We start from the raw sequence: 9,139 nt of genomic DNA on the forward strand, positions 1-9,139 counted from the left end.
GCCCTGGATGTCATTCAGGCCCTGGGTCCTCCCTTAATACAGTGGAGGCCAAACAGGCCACCTCTGATGCTAGATCTGCTTTGAAGACATTCTGGAATATTCTGGTGGGCACATGTCAGATAGCACCTGGGGAGGCTCTGATCCAAAGCAAGTGAAGGCCCAGGTTCCTGACCATGATGCTAGTGGGAGACGGGGCGGGGGTGGGGGGGTGCCTGTCTTACCTGTTCCTCTGCCCTCAACCCTGATGAGCGTCCTTCCCTCCACCTCCTTCTGGGAATTGGAATAGCAGATGCTTTGCCTCTTTCAGCCACCAGGTGGCAGCAGTGGAAGCCATATTCAGTCCCACTCCATCCTTTCTCTTTGGAGCTATGGACTTAACCTTCCAAGAGACCCTGAAGTTATCCAGCGGCCCCAGACCTCCAAGGAGCTGAGGAAAGATGGGGCCACATTCTCTCCAAGCCACAGGACCCCCTTCCATCTCAAAAGAATGAGGGGCTTGTGGCTTTGGCTCCTTTCCCAGCACCTCCCCTGGGGGCTGTTGGAGTAGTAGCTGGGTAGAACAGAGACTGGGGTGGTACTCAGGAACTTGGCTACTGGAGACACCCACAGCCACACCCACACCAGGCCCACTGATCCCTAGACAGTAACCAGGAAGACCCTTCCTGGAGCCTGAGGACTCTGGGAGTGTAGAGGGAGAGAGAAGAGGGTGGAGTAGGTGGGGAGAGGAGCCACGGCTGTTGGGTGGGGTTCCACGGCCCCATGCTGGTTCCCCACCCAGGATTCAGCACCAGGGTGGCATTAAAGGCTCTGGCATTGCCCCTCTGTGGGCTGAGGCTGAACTGGGCCCTGAAGTCATCCCCCCCTCACCCCACCCCACCGCAACCTGTGGAGCACATTTCCCCTCCTCTCCACAGAGGGCAGTGGGTGTCCTAGAGGGATTATAGATTCTCCCAACATCTCGTCTCCCACAGCCTTGTCCCCCTCCCCAAACTCTGCATCACTCAGGCTACACCAGCCTCCTTGTCATCCACTACAGCTCCAGACATCTCTCATTTACCTCCATCATGTTGGGGATAGAGGTACCCAGATTTGGTGCCAGTCTTCATGTGCATCCTCTCCAGACTTCAGCCACAGGACCTAGCCCAGGCAGGGCTTGGGGAACCTGCTTTCTGGGTGTGTAGGGTCCTTGGGATCCTGGCCACCTGCTCTCCCTCTGACAATCTGGATCCAAAGTTTTAATCCTTTATATGCGACCCTCAGAAATGGGCAGCCCATTGCTCTAGCAACAGTCTAGTTACTGGCCCGTGAAGAGGTCCTGCCTTACACTGACCTGAGTAGCCCCGGGGACTTGAGCACTCATGAAAAGCACTAAGGAAAGCAGCTGGCACCTGGCTCCTGGGGAGGGCTTGGTGAGGTGCCTTCTCCTTTGGGTTCCCAATGCCTGGGGGAGACAGTTGATAAACAGATGAACCAGCAAACAAAGTATGTTTAGGCTCTGAAAGAAACAAACCAGGATTGTATGGAAATAGACAATGGCAGGGGACAGCTTCAGAGGGGCAATCAAGGAGGAGAGGGCACCTGAAGCACTGGCATCTCTATGTCAAGAGTTGCTGGCCATGCAGACACCTGGGGCAGGAGGGTTCCAGATTGGAAAAATAAGTAAATAAATGAATAAATAAATGAATAAATAAACACCAGCAAAAGTAAAGGTCCAGAGTCTTCCTGAAGAAACAGCTAATAGGCCAATGTAGCAGAAGGAGAGTGACATGGGCAAAGAGATGCCAGGGCAGAGGGGAGGGCCTGGCCACCCTGGGTGGAGAGGAGTTTATAGCAGTCCAGAAAGGATACCAGGGGCAGGCATGGGAATGAATGAATGAATGAATGAATGAACGAAGAAAAATTGAGGCCTGGGACCAGCCTCTAGCAGGCCAGCCCTCTCACCCTGAGGTCTTTGTGAAGAGGGTCTTGGTCTACTTGACAAATACACCGAGGAAAACCCACTTCCTGCCCAGGATGGGGCTTGGCCCACTGTGCAGTTGAGGGCCCAGCAGAGCCTCACCTTCCACACATGCAACAGGGTGTGGCCAGCCCCCTCCCCTCTCCCAAACTCTCAGGCCCGGTGAAGGTGACCTTGGAAGGCTGTGGACAACTGGGTTCCTGCTGCCCAGACAGATCCACTGCAGGAGGTATCCTCGACTTCCTGGACAGCCCTGAGTCTTCCATCAGACCCAAGGCCACTTTACCCAGCCCTGACCCCACCCAGGACAGGACGATTTATCTCCATCAGCTGCTCCCAGCAGCCAGGCTGTCCACCAGCAGGTCCTATCTCCATCCCATGGGACTGACACTAAGCAGCCCTTCCCTGACTCTCAGTCTCAGCAGATGGACTCCCCCAGGGACCAGGCCACCTTAAGCAGGTCCCTCACAGTTCTAAAAGGGCCTAGACCAATATCACTGATGAACATAGATGCAAAAATCCTCAACAAAATACTAGCAAACAGAATCCAACAGCACACTGAAAGGATCATACATCATGATCAAGTGGGGTTTATCCCAGGAGTGCAAGGATTCTTCAATATATGTAAATCAATCAATGTGATAAACAATATTAACAAATTGAAGGAGGAAAACCGTATGATCCTCTCACTAGATGCAGAAAAAGCTTTCGACAAAATTCAACACCCATTTATGATAAAAACCCTCCAGAAAGTAGGCATAGAGGGAACTTACCTCAACATAATAAAGGCCATATATGACAAACCCACAGCCAACATCACTCTCAATGGTGAAAAACTGAAACCATTTCCTCTAAGATCAGGAAAGACAAGGTTGTCCACTCTCACCACTATTATTCAACATAGTTTTGGAAGTTTTAGCCACAGCAATCAGAGAAGAAAAAGAAATAAAAGGAATCCAAATTGGAAAAGAAGTAAGCTGTCACTGTTTGCAGATGACATGATACTATACATAGAGAATCCTAAAGATGCTACGAGAAAACTACTAGAGCTAATCAATGAATTTGGGAAAGTAGCAGGATACAAAATTAATGCACAGAAATCTCTTGCATTCCTATACACTAATGATGAAAAATCTGAAAGAGAAATTAAGAAAACACTCCCATTTACCATTGCAACAAAAAGAATAAAATACCTAGGAATAAACCTACCTAAGGGGACAAAAGACCTGTATGCAGAAAATCATAAGACACTGATGAAAGAAATTAAAGATGATACAAACAGATGGAGAGATATACCATGTTCTTGGACTGGAAGAACAACATTGTGAAAATGACTCTACTACCCAAAGCAATCAACAGATTCAATGTAATCTCTATCAAAATACCAATGGCATTTTTCACAGAACTAGAACAAAAATTTCACAATTTGTGTAGAAACACAAAAGACCCTGAATAGCCAAAGCAATCTTGAGAAAGAAAAATGGAGCTGGAGGAATCAGGCTCCTGGACTTCAGACTATACTGCAAAGCTACAGTAATCAAGACAGTATAGTACTGGCATAAAAACAGAAATATAGATCAATGGAACAGGATAGAAAACCCAGAGATAAACCCACGCACATATGGTTGCCTTATTTTTGATAAAGGAGGCAAGAATATACAATGCAGAAAAGACAGCCTCTTCAATAAGTGGTGCTGGGAAAACTGGAGAGCTACATGTAAAAGAATGAAATTAGAGCACTCCCTAACACCATACATAAAAATAAACTCAAAATGGATTAAAGACCTAAATGTAAGACCGGACATGACGAAACTCTTAGAGGAAAACATAGGCAGAACACTCTATGACATAAATCACAGCAAGATCCTTTTTGATCCACCTCCTAGAGAAATGGAAATAAAAACAAAAATAAACAAATGGGACCTAATGAAACTTAAAAGCTTTTGCACAGCAAAGGAAATCATAAACAAGACCAAAAGACAACCCTCAGAATGGGAGAAAATATTTGCAAATGAAGCAACTGACAAAGGATTAATCTCCAAAATATACAAGCAGCTCATGCAGCTCAATATCAAAAAAACAGACAACCCAATCCAAAAATAGGCAGAAGACATAAATAGACATTTCTCCAAAGATCTACAGATTGCCAACAAACACATGAAAGGATGCTCAACATCATTAATCATTAGAGAAATGCAAATCAAAACTACAATGAGATATCATCTCACACCAGTCAGAATGGCCATCATCAAAAAATCTACAAACAATAAATGCTGGAGAGGGTGTGGAGAAAAGGGAACCCTCTTGCACTGCTGGTGGGAATGTAAATTGATACAGTCACTATGGAGAACAGTATGGAAGTTCCTTAAAAAACTACAAATAGAACTATCATACGACCCAGCAATCCCACTACTGGGCATATATCCTGAGAAAACCATAATTCAAAAAGAGTCATGTACCACAATGTTCATTGCAGCTCTATTTACAACAGCCAGAACAAGGAAGCAACCTAAGTGTCCATCGACAGATGAATGGATAAAGAAGATGTGGCACATATATATGATGGAATATTACTCAGCCATAAAAGGAAACGAAATTGAGTTATTTGTAGTGAGGTGGATGGACCTAGAGTCTGTCATACAGAGTGAAGTAAGTCAGAAAGGGAAAAACAAATACCGTATGCTAACACATATATATGGAATCTAAAAAAAAAAAAAAAAAAAAAGGTTCTGAAGAACCTAGGGGCAGGACAGGAATAAAGACACAGACATAGAGAATGGACTTAAGGACACAGGGAGGGGGAAGGGTAAGCTGGGACGAAGTGAGAGAGTAGCACTGACAATATATACACTACTAAATGTAAAATAGATAGCTAGTGGGAAGCAGCTGCATCACACAGGGAGATCAGCTCAGTGCTTTGTGACCACCTAGAGGGGTGGGATAGGGAGGGTGGGAGGGAGATGCAAGAGGGAGGAGATATGGGGATATATGTATATATTAGCTGATTCACTTTGTTATAAAGCAGAAACTAGCACACCATTGTTAAGCAATTATACTCCAATAAAGATGTTAAAAAATAAATAAAAAATAAAAGGGCCTAGAAGAGGGACCCCTTCCCACCAAGCCCCTGGGAGATTGAGCTTCTAACAGCTCAGAATGCATGCACCCCAGACATCTGTGAGTGCCCCACTGCATGTCCACATGGGTTGGGAATTGGGCACAGCACAGCAAGCAAGGCCAGAGGCCCACCACCACCCACACAGAGCAGTGTTCCGCTGGCCAGGAGGGACTTGGTTCCCAGGCCCAGGCCCACGACCAGTGTGAGCTCAGGGAGCCTCAGGCCTGGGTTCCTCCGGCTTGGGGTCTGGGATCCCAGGGGCCTCCACAAGGGGCCTGCCTCAGCGGCTGAGAACAGGGGTGTCCTCAGAATCTAGCCCTGAGAATGACAGCATGCCATGCAGGGCTCTTCCCTCACTTGACACTGGGCCCACCCAGCCCGGCTGGTACGGGCAAGCCTTCACCTACCCCAGGTGAGAGGCCACAGGCACCAAGCAGAGTATAGGAACCCCAGAGATCTGCATGGCCATGAGTGTGTGAGGACACGGCTGTATAGGTCACACCTGTGAAGCGTAGCCAAACTCCGCCAGGACAGGGCCAGTCCTTGTTGCGGCCATGGGCTGGCACGCACACCTGCCAGGGTACGGGCATGTCAGGTTGGCATGAAGAGGATGGGCCATAGCCATGACTTGTCTTCTTTGATTGGGGGAGAGCGCTGAGCTCAGGGGATCTTCCACGCTGCCCTGCCTGGGCCAGAGACCTGGGCCCCACTTAGACAGTTCACTGAGCAGCCAGCTGAGGTGGAGTGGGGGTGGGGCCTTTTTCATTGTTCCCAAAGGACACAGGGGTCCCTTGAAGTGGGATCACTCTTCTCTCTCCTCCCTTCTCATTAGGGCAGCTTCCCTTCTTCCTGAGTTTCCACTCACAGGCCCAGGACAGGCCCTTGGAACCCCTAATCCCTGCGCTCCCCTCGGTGGAGCGCGTCTTCCTCCCCAGGCTTATCTGTCTCCTGCAGCCATCGCTGACTCCCCTGCGGCCTGCCTCCCCCTCCCTCCAGCCTCTCTTCGGGTCAGCTTGGCGTGTCCTCCTCGCCCCCCCTCCCCTCCCCTCCCTCTTCCTCTCCTCTCTTCACCTTCCTCCTCCTTCCCTCTCTCCTCCCCTCCCTCCAGCCTCTCTTGGGGTCAGCTTGGCGTGTCCTCCTCGCCCCCCCTCCCCTCCCCTCCCTCTTCCTCTCCTCTCTTCACCTTCCTTCTCCTTCCCTCTCTCCTCCCCTCCCTCCCCCTCAGCCTCCTTATCCTCCTCCCAATCGCCCCCCCTTCACTTCCTCTCCTTCCTTCTTCCTCTCCCCTGCCATGCCCTCTCTTAGGGAAACAAAGGAGTTGGGGGCCTGTGGACAGTGGCCACTGTACTCACTCATCCAAGGTCAGCCTTCAAGGGCCACTTGACAAAGAACCCTTTGGCCACTTCCCTCCAAAGGGGAGGAAGAGCTAACAACACCCTACAAAGAGAGTCCCCTGGGGGCTGCATGACAGTGGAGATAGGAGGGCCTAGTAAAGAGCACATAACTGGATGCAAAACTGAGCTGCGGCCTGGAAGCGTCTGTACTCCAACCCCAGCAGCAGACACATGCTCCCTGCAATCTGGAGTCCGATCCCCAGGAAATCCTCGGCTTTGTCCTCTAGTTCTGGAAAGAACACCATGCACTGAGTACCGCAGCTGCAGTGCTCGGGGTCACCATGCATCTTTCTTTCTTGGCCTCAGGGCTGCAGTCTTCCCATCTGTATCGAAGGTGTGGGGTGTCAGCCAGCCCAGTTGATTACCTGACCCAGGGTCAGTTCAGGCCTCAGCCCCTTCTCACCTGTGAGCTCCCTCGCAAGCAAGTTATTTAAACTCTCAAAGTCTCACTTTCCCCATCTGTAAAATGGGGTCGTAAGTCACACCTCTGCTGCAGGGCATGTGAGGACCTGAGGAGTTGCCTGGCACACGGACTTTGACCATAGGAGGCAGGACCAGAGTATCACAGCTGAATGTGGCAAAAGATGAACCCAGGCCAGCAGTGGGCAAAAAGGACAATGATGCCCATGCTCCCACCTACCCCAGCTCCTGCCTGGCCCAGAGATGAGATACAACTGGGATTTATCCTCGACCCTGCAAAACAGTCAAGAAACACTGGAGAGAATTAGGCAGGCTGGGTGTGACTTGGGAAGAGCACTGCCTGAGGACCTCATTCCTTGTCAGTGAGAGGAGGAGGAATGGAAGGTGTGCTGGCAGGGAGTAGGATTGTGACAAGGACCAGATGCAACAGCGGTGTGAAAGCACCGTACAGAGTAGGTGCTCAGTGAGGGCTCATTCCTCTGAGTTCTCCCTCCTCCAGTGCTGAGGATGAGCTCCAGGCAAGTCTAAGTCCAGATGCTGCCCAGGACATGGTTTGGGGGGGGACAGTGCGCCCCTTCTCAGGCTCAAAGAGAATGTGCCTGTACAGCGTCTGCCCTGAGGGTTCCCTCAGAGTGACAAATACCACTACAGACAGAGAGAGACTAATGGACAGAGATGGAGAGCCTCCCCCACTCTGTCCCTGGGTCCAGAGACACCTTGAGGAGGTGTGGCTGGAGTCGTCTGCTGAGGCTTGATCATGGTGGCCTTGAATGCCAGGCCCAGGAGTGGCAGTAATAACAGCTGTTGGCTGCAGCTGGAAGCACTGTAAGCTGGTGTGGGTGTGGGGACATGACTGCGTGCATGTGTTTACGCATGTGGAGACTCAGCAAGGGGTGTGTGTGTGTGTGTGTGTGTGTGTGTGTGTGTATGCTGGTGGGTGGATGTGTGCACTCCTTTCCTGCTGCCCTGGCCTCTCTGGGAAGCACACCTGCACTGCTGTGCTCCCAGGTGGGCAGGCAGGTGTCCGCCTGCTCACCACCACAGCCACCTCTGCCAACGGGCCACGTGGGCAATGAACACATCAGGTCATTAAATAGCAGCTCAATTCAACTTAACTTCTTGGAGGAAAGCAGCTGTACCAGATGGGGGATGGCAGTGCCGTGGGAGATGGGGGCTGTGGTGGCTGCAGGGAGGGGATGGGAGCTGGCAGGGCAGGAAGGGAGGGGTGGCTGCCAGAGCCAGCTGTGGAATGCATCCTGGGGAGGAGAGCAGAAGCCAAGGGAAGGGGAAAGGAACCAAGACCGGGGTCACTGACCAAAGGGGCCAGACCAGGACTGGGTGGTGGCAGAGAGAATGGAAAGGATGGAAAGGAGAGCCAAGGTGGACAGGAGGACACACTTGTGTCCTCTCAGCTTCCCAGGGGTCCTCTCGTGGGGAGCAGGGCCATCCATCGAGACGTAGACATAGCATCCAGCTTCCAGGACACCCCACGTCCTACTCCAGTGGCAATGCTGGTCCTGGGCTCTGCCAAGGGTGCCCAGGGGGTCTTTTTGACATGCCACATCTTGCACACAGGAGAACTGGCCCCGTGTGTGAAAGCCCCTATCACTGGAAAGTCATTCATCCATCCATCCATTCATTCATTCATTCATTCAGTGATGTGTGCTAAGCACACCGGGCTTGGGGTTTGACAAAACAGATACCAAGAGGAGTCATCCACTGTCTCCCCTTGAGGGGGCAGAGTACTGCAGGAGACAATGCATACACGGATCAGCAGCCCACAGCTGCGGAGGAGACTCAGGAGTCTGGCTCGGGGGGAGGGGCCCAGAAGGCTTCCTACAGTTGGTGACCCCTGAGCTAAGGCTGGAGAATAAGAGTGATTAACCAGGGACAGGAGTGGCATAGGAGGAGGCCAGGGAGGGAAGACGCTTGGGCACGGGGGATGGCAGGGGCACGGGCAGAGGGCCGATAAGAACACCCTCCAGAGATGGCACCTTGTCTATCTGTGAGGACGAGGGGCCAGAGTAAGGATATGTAGGTGGCGTTGGAGAAGTCAGCGTGGTGGGAGTGGGAGGGCCTGGGGGCCTACTGAGGAGCTTGGGCTGGTCCTAAGGACAATAGGAGCCAAGGTCCATCTGGAGGCTGGATTGTCCAGGACAGCGTGTTGTAACCTGGTCTCTGTAGGGGCTTCAGGGACAGGAAGAGGGATGAATTGGATGTGGGTGAGAATTAGGCAGGCTGGGTGTGACT

This window comes from Hyperoodon ampullatus (assembly GCF_949752795.1).
Source record: "Hyperoodon ampullatus genome assembly, chromosome: 10".
Classification (NCBI taxonomy): Eukaryota; Metazoa; Chordata; class Mammalia; order Artiodactyla; family Ziphiidae; genus Hyperoodon; species Hyperoodon ampullatus.